This window comes from Scylla paramamosain, chromosome 5, assembly GCF_035594125.1.
Source record: "Scylla paramamosain isolate STU-SP2022 chromosome 5, ASM3559412v1, whole genome shotgun sequence".
Lineage (NCBI taxonomy): Eukaryota > Metazoa > Arthropoda > Malacostraca > Decapoda > Portunidae > Scylla > Scylla paramamosain.
The window spans coordinates 772,501-786,316 of NC_087155.1; the positions used below are offsets into that span (position 1 = coordinate 772,501).

The 13,816-nt window shown below is 40.6% G+C and overlaps 1 pseudogene; it reads left to right on the forward strand.

Annotated features, from left to right (window-relative positions):
- The window catches only part of LOC135100389 (Y+L amino acid transporter 2-like), a 119,858-nt pseudogene that overhangs the window by 103,643 nt on the left and 2,399 nt on the right, over nucleotides 1-13,816 (forward strand).

Genomic DNA, 13,816 nt, shown 5'->3' on the forward strand with positions numbered 1-13,816 from the left:
AATTAATTAATTTATTTATTTATTTATTTATTTATATATATATTTTTTTTACTATCCGTCCTGGGTGGAGGGAGCAGTGGGTGGGGAGGAGCCTTCGTCTGTGTTATCCTATTTTACTGCATGTTAGATAGTCAGATAGTCAAACATGTCTGCTTCCGTTTGTCCTCGTGTGTTTCTCTTCCTCCTCCTCCTCCACACTCCCATCATCTATATTAAGACATAATATATAGTAACAGAAATAATAATGCGTAGGTACTCGTGCCAACATACTGTCACGAATTCTACGCAGTGGTGTCTGTTATTAATGCGTAACGTCCCTGATGATGCGGCGATACCCGAGATACCGGTGCCTTTGATAACGTGAGGCGTTTGTGTGTTTACAGGCTGGGGTGTGTGCGCGCGTGTTAGTGAATGGGCTCATAGGTCTGTAATTTTGAAACGCTCTGCTCTCACTTCGACTATTTTCAAAGGTGTTTATCCAGATGCTTATGTAGAAATCTTGTTAATCTGTCACTAGAGCCGCAATAATACCGTCACTGAATGCACGTCTTTTCAACTCAAGCCTTATGAAAGCAGTGGAGGTGCGGCGCAGATGTGTTTCACAATACGGTCTTACAGCCTCAAAACGCCTCGATCAGCATATCTCTACTCGTCATGATAGGCTGCAGTGGAAGTTACCAGGCTTGTACGTCAGTGTTTTCATGGTTCTAGGGAAAGTTCAACAAGGGCTTTGCATCATCGGTGAGAAAAAGTGCCCATGAAAACCCCGGAAAATCATCTTGGTGGCCTTTGCAATTTGTCGTGATGAGAACACAAAGCGTGGCAGAACACGGCCAGTGTGACGCACGGCGGGGGTGGCTGACACGAGGAGGACCGACTTGCATGGACTGGATGTGTCTGAGAAGGATGTTATGAGGTCAGATTGAGAAGTATGTTTAGTCACGGTCAGGGGTCCTTATACCGCACTCTCTTCCACGGTGTCAAGAGGTCTCCATCAGCCCCCACCCAGCCCGTGACCTGCTAAGAGCCTATCTGAGCAGAAAATTTAGGTCTGTATTCTGAAACACTTCTGCGCCGCACCTCCACTACTTTCAAAAGGCTTCATTTGAAGTTACACTATTTTTTTAAGGGTGTCTTTATGGTTCTAGTGATAAATAAACAAGATTTCTACATTACTGACGGGAGAAACACTCTTGAGAACCTGGCTAGTCATTGCTGTGGCCTTTGAAAATAGTCGTGATGAGAGAGCAGAGTGTTTCTGAAGACGGGCCTTAAAGGATTAAAGGAAAACGCAGAGCACATTAGGAGTTACTCGACTTTAAGCTATTGTGTATACTTGTACGTTGTGGGTGAAGGTGTGTCAGGGCTAAGCATTTTTCTTCTTTATTATCATGACACCCTACGTCGCACATCTATTATGGTCTCTCTCTCTCTCTCTCTCTCTCTCTCTCTCTCTCTCTCTCTCTCTCTCTCTCTCTCTCTCTCTCTCTCTCTCTCTCTCTCTCTCTCTCTCTCTCTCTCTCTCTCTCTCTCTCCACGTGTGTGCTGCTTGGCATCGTCGCCATTGTTGCCTCATTGAAATAAACATCTCATCCACCCTCCACCCTCCAGTCGCTCACAGGACATACTGAGGTGCGCACGACTACTCCTCTGCCTTGCCGTGTGAGGGAAGGTGAGGTGGCGAGTGATGCAACTGAGAAAGGAGATATGTAGGAAAGAGTGGAAAATTAATTTGATACGAAGGAAGAAAACTTGAAGAAATAAGAGATCTGCAAAGAGAGGAAATAAAAACTGACACGAATACTGGTGCGAAGAAAAATAAAGAGAACTGAATTGAAGGGAAAATGGGTAAGAAAAGAAGGAAACTTTGAGTCAAGACGAAAGAAGGAAAGAGAAAGAGGAAACACAGGAAAACAAAGTCGAGACTGAGGAAGAAAATATAGTAAAAAAGTGGAAAAGGAGGGAGGAAAGAGGAAAGAGAGTAGGAGAATAAGGATACAAGATGTGAAAAACGGAATAACGAAACGCAAGGAAGGGAGAACAGGGAACAGGGAAAACCGACACTGACGAAGAGAAATTATGAATGGGCGATATGAAGGAATACACTTTTTTTTATTGTTTTTAGCTGCTTGGAGTATATGTAATGTTGAAATGGTTACCTGAAATCTCTCTCTCTCTCTCTCTCTCTCTCTCTCTCTCTCTCTCTCTCTCTCTCTCTCTCTCTCTCTCTCTCTCTCTCTCTCTCTCTCTCTCTCTCTCTCTCTCTCTCTCTCTCTCTCTCCAGTCAGAAGTGCGTATTAACATTTAACGTGTGTATGTGTGTATCTTGATAAGAGCAGATGAAGACAGCCCCGTACATGACAATAATTCTTAGCTACAGGAAAACGGCGTGGGAAGAAAAGAAAAAAAAATCCTTCATTGTTGTTGGCGTTCTGTGGCAACAACCAAGACTCCACCGCCATGTCGTGCTGCTGCTTACAAGTTCACCAGATTACTTCCTTCCTCCTTGTCACTCTTACTTTCCTTATATTTTGCTTCTTCCCTGCCACTTACTTCCACCAGCTGGCTACCATCACCGCCATCCTGCCTCCCGCCTTCTGTCGCGCCTCAGCTTCACCACGCCTTCCGCGCCAGTTGACCTCATTTGTCTGCATGAACCAAGTGGTGCCTGCAGGTGGGCGAGGGTTGGGTGGGGGACTAGGGACGTCTTACTCTCCCCTCCCCCTCCGCCTTCATAGATTATGGAAGACATTTTTTTTTTTTTTTAAGAGTTTCGTTGCGGTTGTTATCTGAGGCCTGGAACACGACGCGACGCTCTGATTGGCCGATTGCCCTTGTTTTTGCCGGGAAATCTGACGCAGCTGGGGTGCTGAGCGGATGTCACACAGCTGAGTTTAGTCCACACTTGCTCGCCTTGTTCCGGTGGCTCGGCCTTGAGCACGGACTCTAAACCATGGTACAATTTGGCCGGTATTCTAAAACGCTTTCCTTTCTCACCACAAATATTTTTAAAGGCCACAGATGATTAGCTGGGTCCTCAAGAGTGTTTTTTTTTTCCCTGTTTATAGCGTAAAAATCCCGTTAGTATCTCACTAAAACTTTAAAAACACTCTTAAAAATCCGTGTCACTTCAACTAGAGCCTTTTGAATGTCGTTGAGGTGCGGCACAAAAGGGTTTCTGAATACGGTCTATTCGCGTGGTGGTGCTGGTGTCACGTGACAGACAGGACAGCGGGGCTTTCTTCCGCACTGAACAATGGAACAACAGCCAGCAGAATTATACCAAATTTTATTGTAACATGCTCTCATTCATCGTAATTTTACTTACAATTGCGTTTCGCCTGGCGTAACAGTGGCGTGGGGACTGCAGCACAGGACACAGGAATGGCTCTGCGGTCCTCAAAGTGACCACAAGTCAACACCTCACTCACGGTGGCGATGTCATGTCAATAATTGTGATTTTAGTGCATAAGACCACATATTGAAACAGTTCTGCGCTGCACCTCTACTACTTTCAAAAGACTCTAGTTGAAGTTACACGGGTTTTTAAGTTTTTAAGGTTTTAGTGACAGATTAACAAGATTTCCACATTATTAACAGGAGAAAGAATTTTTTGTAACCTTTGAAAATAGTCGTGGTGAAAGAGTAGAGCGTTTCTGAACACGGGCCAAAGATCTCGCCAGCACGTAATTATTGCCCTAGAGATAAATGTAGCCTTCAGTAAGTAACTGTTACTGAATCTGGACGCGTCATGTGGTTAGTAAGACCATCGTCATCATCCAAATAACACATAATTATAGCAGGATCTAATCTATCACCCGTAATTTCGTTTCTGCTGAGAAGCGTACAGTGTGCCTGGATGAGTGTGCCGCCCCTGCCACCGTCGCCACCGCCCGCCACACAAGTCTGCGGGAGTGAGTGGACGCGGTTCGATCCGTCTGGGCAGCGAGCGCAGATCAGCCTATACATACAAAACGAGAGACGTAAACTTTTCCCGCTAACATTCTTCCCTCATTCTTTTCTTATCGTTTAGTGTTCATTATTTACTTATTTATTCATCCACTCATTCATTCATTCATTCAATCATACATTCATTTATTATTTTTACATTTTACGTCTTGTCATGATTCAGTCTGTTATTATAGTTCTTCGTGACGCTAACTTTGTTATTGATGGCGTTGCCTTTCCCCTGACGCATTCTTATATCAAACACGCACGGCAATAAGCAAAACATACAATGCTGCCTAGTACATATCCTTATAATGGTCCGTATTCTGAAACGCTTTGCTTTCTCACCACGACTATTTTTCAAAGGCCACAGAGATGATTAACCGGATTCTCAAGACTCCTGTCAGTAATGTAGAAATCTTATTAATCTGTCAATAGAACCGTAAAAAACACCATTAACAACCAGAGTCTTTTGAAAGTAGTGGAGGTGCGGCGCAGAAGTGTTTCAGAATATAGTCCCGTCTTGAAATAGATTTAGAAAAGAGGTAAGAAAAATGGTTCTCAAATAGAATGGTAGATGAACTGAATGGACCCAATTGAGTCATTAGGGAGCTTTAAAAGATTAGATGAATTTATGGAGAGGTGGAAATAAGTAGGTTTTTTTTTTTTTCTTACAAGGACTGCCCCGTGTATAGGCCTGATGGCATCTTGCAACTTCCTTTGTTTTCTTTTGTTCTCAATGTGCCGTCTTCTCTCTAGGTCCAATCTCACCAACTAACTCTGCGACGCTGCCTCGTATTCAGAAACGCTTTTGCTTTCTCACCACGACTATTTTCAAAGGCCACAGAGATGTTTAGCCGGATTCTCAAGGCTGTTTTTCCTGTTGATAGTGTAGAAATATTGTCAATCTAGAGCCCTAGAAACACCCTTGGAAACCCGTATAGCTTCAACTAGAGACCTTTAAAACTAGTCAGGATGCGGACTGAAATGTTTCAAAATATGGACCATAACTTATTCTGCGTCTTTTCCCCAGGTCCATTCTCACCACCACCACCATCTCCACCGACACCACCGACACCACCAGCATGCCGGCCAAGCGCGTGCCCACCAGCGACACCACGGAGGCCCTCACGGCGGAGCTGGAGCCCATGACTCCCAAGGAGGAGAGGCCACCTGGGGAGGAGGGCGAGGATGAAACGCAAAAGACACAGCTCAAGAAGGAACTCGGCTTGCTGGAGGGCGTGGCCATCATCCTTGGCATCACTGTGGGCTCAGGTGTGTGTGTGTGTGTGTGTGTGTGTGTACCAAATTGTTTTTCCATTTTCTCATTTTTGCAATCCTTTTTATTAATATTGTTTTATTTTTATTTTTGTGTATATTTTTGTTTTGGCTTGTTATTATTATTATTATTATTATTATTATTATTATTATTATTATTATTATTATTATTATTATTATTATTATTGTTGTTGTTGTTATTGTTGTTGTTTTCACACGAATCTGTATGGTACAGTAGTCTATGTATGTGTATATTCTGGAAAGCTAGATATTATCAGATTTTCTTCTCTTTTTTTTCTTTTGAGTTCTCTTGATGATGTAACAAATAATAATAATAATAATAATAATAATAATAATAATAATATTAATAATAATAGTAATAATAATAATAATAATAAAATAATAATAATGATAATAATAATAATAATAATAATAATAATAATAATAATAATAATAATAATAAAAAAAGTAATAAAATTTTATAATAAACATCTTGAGAGACAAAAATGTACAAGGGAAAAGCATGATGATATAATGTAATGCTATAATGTAAAAAAATTGTAAACACCAGTACCAATACTAATTATTAGAAAATAGCAAAAGTAATACTAACTATAGCAATGTGTGTGTGTGTGTGTGTGTGTGTGTGTGTGTGTCTGTGCATAGCAGATGTGAAAATGTTAACACAGTAATTATCAAGGTCTCTCTCTCTCTCTCTCTCTCTCTCTCTCTCTCTCTCTCTCTCTCTCTCTCTCTCTCTCTCTCTGCAGGCATCTTCATCTCGCCCAAGGGAGTGCTGAGGGAGACAGGCAGCGTGGGCATGTCGCTGGTGGTGTGGGTGATGTGTGGCCTCATGTCGCTGGTGGGCGCGCTATGCTATGCAGAGCTGGGCACATCCATACCAAAATCAGGCGGAGACTATGCGTACATTAATGCTGGCTTTGGCTCCCTCCCTGCCTTCCTTTTCCTCTGGGCTGCCAACCTCATCTTTGTGTAAAGTTAAGTTTGTTGTGCAAGTGTTCAAGTGGTGGCCATCATGTCTTTATAAGTGCATAAGGGTTTTGCCATCTTACTAATATCTTACTTGATCTTAATACTTAGTGCTGTGATAACTTTACACTGAAAACTGTAACTTAATGCTCATCTAGAACATTTCACATTCCTTAGTTCACTGTTATATTATCAAAGCTTTGGCCTTCTCTCTGTAATGTGTTGCTATACTGGTACAGTGCCTGTGTCCCTCTTACTTGATCTTAGTACTTATTAATGCCATGATAACTATGCACACTGTATAACCTTAATGTTCACCTCCCATTCAAGCATCCAAAACTGTACATATTCCTTAGTTCACTGGCATATTGCTAATGCTTTGGTCTTCTTCAGTAGTGTGTGCTGTACTGATGCCTCTGTCCCTCTCCAGGCCCACCACCAATGCCATCATGGCGCTGGCCTTTGCCAAGTATGTGATTCAACCGTTCTTCCCCAACTGTGACCTGCCAGACGATGCTATGCGGCTCATTGCAGCACTGTCCATATGTGAGTGATGCTTTGGTCCTGGAGCACACACACACACACACACACACACACAAAGAGTACAAAGAGTAGTCACTATGATGGTTCCGGAGTTGAGTAAGTTGACCTTTGAAGAGAGATTAAGAATGCTGGAAATTCCTATCCTTGAAAATAGGAGACAGAGAGGGGATTTAATAAACATCTATAGAATGATAAATGGTATGAAAAATATGAACAAAGAATGTTTTATAACTTTAGACACACAGAGTACAAGGGGACACAGTAAGAAATTGAAGAAGTAAGAAGTTGAACTATTGAAGAGACATCAAAAAGTATAGTTTTCCTCACAGAAGTGTGAACAAATGGAATGAACTCAGTGAAGATGTTGTCAATGCAATAATTGTGTAGGAGTACATAGATACACCATTAGAAGTTCGAAGTAGGTTCCAGTAATGCGGTTTGCACCTCGTTGGGTACTGCCACGGTCTCGGTCATTCGGCTGACTGGACGCCTACCGAAAATACCACACACTCACGCCTGCAGTGGTTTTCCTTTATTGTGATTTAAGCACCACCTGGAGTTTGGGTAAGCACTTTGTATTATGATGGTATTGTGATTATGATATATTTATTTAATATCAACTTTGATGAACATGTGAAGTGTATGTGATTACAGTTAAAAGTATTTGGGTGATCTTGTTAAGTACTTATTGTGAATGTACCTTGTTGGTGATATTTGATAGAAACATGATTTTCTATGGAGTTGGATCAGTATAACATTTCCAGACCATGTTTATATTATAACTTGTGATGTGTCCGCTAAATTCGTGTAGGATTTCGTATTCACTTAATTGGTTGTTGGCAGGCCTCTGTTGTATACTTGCTGTGACCGTGTCTGGGGAATCTAACTGCGCCTGTGAACAGCGCCCGCAAATAAACTCACGGCACCTGTCTGCAAGTTTCTGTACCAATCCCCGCTCTACAACTGTCCACGCTTTTAAGACCAAACTGGATATATACAGAGATAGGATACTATGAGATTACTCCCCTCCCATAAACCACAACTAGGTAAACTAGGTAAACACACACACACACACACACACACACACACATTGTTTTATTTATTTATTTATTTTTTTCATTCTTATAATTCCAGCACCTTTTCATCTTTAGATATATAGATATTTTTTTTACTGCACCAAGAAAAATGTATACAGTATATACACATTATAGGTTGTGGTCCATCAAAAAACACATTAAAAAGGTTTTGACCAGTTCTTATGCTTTTATAAGTATTACATCATACAGAGTTTCTTTTGACAGATTTACTATATTATGTATATTATGGTTCTCTGTAATAATGAAAGTCATTGTTTATTATTTCTGTTTAGAGTTGTGTAGTTTTTTAATATTTGACTGTCACTGTGTCCTGACAGCACTGAATTGCTGGAATGTACGAGTCACCACCAAGCTGCAGGATTTCTTCATGGTGACCAAGATTGGTGCATTGCTCATTGTCATCATTGCTGGCATCGTCCACCTTTGCATGGGTGAGTGAACAAGTGAGCCAGTGAGTGAGTGAGTGAATGTGTCTTTAGCAGCGTTGCCTTTCACTGCAATGCCATCAGCCAGTCAGTCAGTCAGGTGTCAGTCTACATTATATTAATTTTGGGGAGTCTTGTATCCCATAGCTATTAAGTATATTTAAAAGACTGATGTTTACTTTATTTTTTGTAGGGATAGAACAAAATCATGTGTGTCTGAGACCTCACATAGCAAGTTTGATTGATCCTGTTGTGAAATCTTGTTAATTGTAGTAGCACACCAATCTAATCATTCTTTAGTGCCTTCAGTTATATGTGTTCATGTTTCCTATGGCTTTCTATTTTAACCCTTGTTTAAGTCTTGTTAGTAAGCCATTTTTATGCATAGAACTTTGCTTTATTGTGCTTTTGTTGATTCTTTACAGTCAAGATGTGAAAAATCCAAGTTCCAGAACACATTAAAAATTCTTAATAGTCTTTCTGAAGTACACAAAAAAAAAAAAAAAATCTACATCATAATAATCTTCACCTCCACTTTTCAGGCAACACTGGAAACTTCCACAACTCCTTCCAGGGCACCAGCACGGAGCCAGGCGAGATAGCTGTCTCCTTCTACTCAGGCATATTTTCCTATGCTGGATGGAACTACCTCAACTTCATGACGGAGGAGCTGAAGAACCCATTTGTGTGAGTACCGTCTCTCCCTCACTTGGCACCACACTGCCACTCACACCAGCTGGTTTGTAGGCCTTGGCTCAAGCTTTACTGTGACAAGACACAAACACAAGGCAAAGCAGGACTGACTGTGAGGTGCTTCCCTTATGGTCCAAGCAGTAAAAACTTGTCCTTTTGGGTTGTCAGATTTGGGTTCAAGCTCTAGTCAGGTTTACCTCGCTCATTTATGATAGACTAATTTCTTGCTGTTTTGTAATGGAGAGCATACTTCTTTGTAGAGTTGTGACAGAATGGTCTATCTTTTTAAGCATATACCTTTGCTTTTTATCTGTTATCTATAAATCGTGATATGTGAATCATCTCTTTCCATTTTGGACTTGTATATTTTGCAAATGATCTATATGTCTTTGTACCAAATTAACATGCCACTTAAAGGTATCATGAATGCAAATTATCTTTCTGTTTTTGTATTATTTTGATTTCTTTGTTGGAGTGACAAATATTGTTTCATTGGTTACAGTGTTTTCCTCATAAAGTATTTTTGTTCCTTCCTTGGATTCTGTATAACTATTTTTGTATAAATTTATGTGAAGGAAATAGTAATATCTTGTTCACATTATAGGTTTTCTATATATTACATCTTCACAAGAAATAATTAAGAACAGCTTCACTAGAATATGAGCATCATTGTGAAGGTTGTGTCCTGTTAGTACATAATTAATTTTGAGAAATACAAGGAGCTCAATGATCAGATATCACCACCAGTCACCACCCTGCCCCCTGCCACCCTGTTAACATCACACCCTGCCCACAGTAACCTGCCCCGGGCCATCTACATCTCCCTGCCACTGGTGACGCTGGTCTACGTGATGGCCAGTGTTGCCTGCCTGGCTGTGCTCTCCCCTTGACATGCTGGCCTCTGATGCCATTGCTGTTGTGAGTACACCATTGACAGCTTCCATGAGTAATTTGCATTGTGTTGTTGATGGCACCATGTGACTGTTGTGGCACAAGTGATAGATAAGTTAGTCAGATCATTCAGTAATTACTTTTATAGAGAATGTAATTATAGCAGACATTGCTCTGACTTTTCTAGTGTTTTGAGTCCATTCTTTAAACTTTACAATTATATGCAATAGCTTAGATATTTTGGTTCTCCTATTAGCATACCACAGTGTATTTATGTTAGAGGAAAAGACAATAATCAGGAATTATCATTAATATTAAGTTTGGCTTATCTAGCAGCTGCAGACTTCAAGCATTATATAATATGAAAATTACTTACCTTTCTAAATTTTCTCCCCATTGTTTTTTGATAATTTTATCCCACGCTATCCAAGCTAATGGTCAGTGTTACAGAACATAACCTTAGTTGTTGTTGTTGCCTTGATGACAGACCTTTGCTGACCGTCTAATGGGCAGCGGCAGCTGGGTGATGCCCTTGCTGGTGGCCCTCTCAGCCTTTGGTGGTCTCTCAGTGCACATCATGACTTCCTCCAGGTGGGTGTTGCTCCTGCTAGCCTTTCAGATCTATTTTCATCTGTTCACCACCTATTTTGTTTGTTGATGTAATATATATATAATTTTCCCAGCTGATTCATCACTCTTCCTCACCACCTGCTCTTAGATAGGGAAAACTAGCTAAATCCCACTACATCTCGGGCTATTTATCTCTATACCAGGCTTGTTTTATCCTTCAGGGTAGATAGGCAAGGCAAGGCATCAACATCAGGGTCTGGAGAAAATTTAACTGTTCTTCCTCTCATACACTTGACTCATCATAACCACAAATGCATACTACTTCACTTCAGGATTGTCTAGCTCTTTTTGACTGAGGAATTTAGGCTTTCTTAATTCAAAACACAATTAAGAAAACTAAGAGAACTTGTAAAAGAAGCCATCAGGCCTACATGTGGCAGTCCATGCAGGGAACATACTGACACATCTATTTCTTTCTTTCATTGTCATCCATCAATTATAAGAAACATAAGAAAATTCTCTCTCTCTCTCTCTCTCTCTCTCTCTCTCTCTCTCTCTCTCTCTCTCTCTCTCTCTCTCTCTCTCTCTCTCTCTCTCTCTCTCTCTCTCTCTCTCTCTCTCATACCTAGTCTCACATCTGGTGTTATACTCCTGCGTTCAGGTTTTCTGTCATATATGAATAGCTGTAGTGTTTGGTGAAAATACCACTGCTATATTAAGAGATTTCCTGCTTCATTTATAACCACTAATGATGATGGAGTTCAATTCTAAAGTTATCTTATTTATTTTAACAGAGAATCCACTTTATTCAAGAATTTAGATATACTTGATTGCAAGATTTCCATGAGCTCCACAATCCATTCCTTTCATACACTCCCTCTACTCTCTGTCAGATTTAGAGCACAAGTTATGACTGGTAGTAATGCCCCACTCACCAGCTTAATGATGTTGACAGGTTGTGCTTTGTGGGTGCAAGACAAGGCCACTTCCCAGACAACCTTGCTCTCATCAACTGCAAATGCAACACTCCAATGTCTTCTCTCATCTTCCTGGTAAGACACTGTGCAATGCTATGTGTGCGTGTGTGTGTTTATAGGTTTTTATTATTGTCATTAACAGATTCATTGCTGTGGCTTTTATGTATTTTAAAACAGTATGTGTGACACCTTTCATAATTTTTGTGAATAGTAGCTTTGGTTCAATTAGTCCTCTACATGTTGCAGTTGTGTTCTTTTGAAGTTGGACAAAAACAACATAATTTTTTGTGTTATTTTCAATGTTTTTTTTGTCAGTAAAATACTACTACCACTACTACTGTGTGTGTGTGTGTGTGTGAGCATGCATCATGGTCCTTATGGTGTCCCCTCAGGATGTGCAGTGTGAGCTAATATTTTGACAGATGGAAAGAAGTATGGAAGTGAATGTACTTATGTGTACATTATTGCTTACCTACACAAACATTTTTTAGTTCTTAACTTCATCAGTCTCTAGTTTCCAAGTTGATGTATTTGTATGAAAAGTGATTGATGAGTTTTCCTAGAGTTATTAATAGATTTACACACACACACACACACACACACACACACACACACACACACACACACACACAAACACACAGTTTTTATATATTATTCAGTCAGACAGAACACATCCTCACAAATGAAGAAAATAGATTTAGGTTGGAATGTTTAGTTAGCTTGGTGCGTCTAAAAGTGAATATTTGTCTAAATGCAGTTTGTCTATTATTTTCTTGTAATCACCTTCTGTATCAGAACAAAAGCATGTGGGACTAGTTCAAAGTACCTGGTGCCACAGCCCCACATGATCAGATCTGGCACAACTGCCTGTAATGCCCCTTCATGCTCTCCTTCACTCAGTCATTAACAGTTTGTCTTACCGAATGAGAGGTTGACAAAGCATTCCATTTTAACCACAGCTTGGAATATTCACAAAGACTCACCTCCACCTCCTCTCCTTCCTCTTCCAGGGCCTGTTGTCACTGGTCTACCTCTCCACCATGGACATCTACCGCCTCATTGACTACGCCAGCTTTGTAGAGAGTTAATTCATCCTGTGCAGTATCGCCATTCTGTTGTACATGTGCTGGAAATACCCTGACATGGAGCGGCCCATCAAGGTGAGCACCAGACAGCAGTGGTGGCTGTGATTATGATCTGCCTGTGGTTTTATTTTTATTTATTTATATATTTTTTTTTTATTAATTTATTGTTATTTGTTTATTTATTTATTTGTGTGTGTGTGTGTGTTTCTCACAACTCAATATGGGAATGGGATTATGATGATGATTCAGCCTTAGAAAATGGAGCAATGGAAGAAGATGGAATAACAGGATAAGAAAAAAATACTGAAAGAGGAGAAGCAGGAGAAAAATAGGGCTAGCAGGAGAAAGAGAATAGGATGTTACTTGGGAACAACAGCAATTGATCTGAAAGGAGAGGTGAAAACCCCACACTGGTGGATTACCAGTTTCAGGTATCATGGCCTGCTGTGTGAGAGTGCTGGCCCAGGGAGTCAATCCCCAACAACTTGGTCTCATGGCTGCCTTTACAGGAAAACCTGTTTCATTAAGTCTGTTCACTGAAAGCTGAACTAGGCAAGCTGTGTCACCCTAGATGAATTAGTGAGAAATAAAGAAAATGTATCAGTAAATGCATCGCCAACATGAGTTAGGCACCACTGCTGCCACACAACCACCACATCAATACATACTACCTCCTCAGAGCTTATTTATAGTTGAAATGTATAATTATCATGATGATCTGTTGAACAACAGACAAACCACTTCACTCTGAGAAGGCTGTGTGTGTGTAGCTGAAAGAGGACATAGTTGTCACAGAAATTATACTAAATATATAGACAAATGGCATGCTGATAATTAGAACAGGACACAGATGCCACAAGACTACAACGCCTCCCTCTCTGTGCAGGTGAACATCATCATTCCCATCGCCTTCCTGCTGGTGTGTGGCTTCCTGGTGTTTCTGCTGCTGTATGTGCGGCCATATGAGGTGGGCAAGGGCCTGCTCATCACTGGCTCTGGGGTGCCTGCCTACTTCCTCTTTGTGTACTGGCAGAACAAGCCAAAAATTGTCAGAACAGCACTTGGTGAGTGGTCTGTTTATGGTTGTCCTTTTGTTGATGGGATGTTAGGCCAGTGTGCCACAAAATAGTAGCAAGACAATACTGAGTGTTATGAATGAGCCCTTACTTGTGGAGGGGCACTGAAAGACTAGGGCTTTCTTTTCCATCTTTCTTGAATATTTCTTGATAATGTGAGTAATATTCACTGTTTGCCATATTTTCCTTGGCAAGAAAATAAATGATGAACAGTATGGTTTACCACCTTCTTACATTAAACTA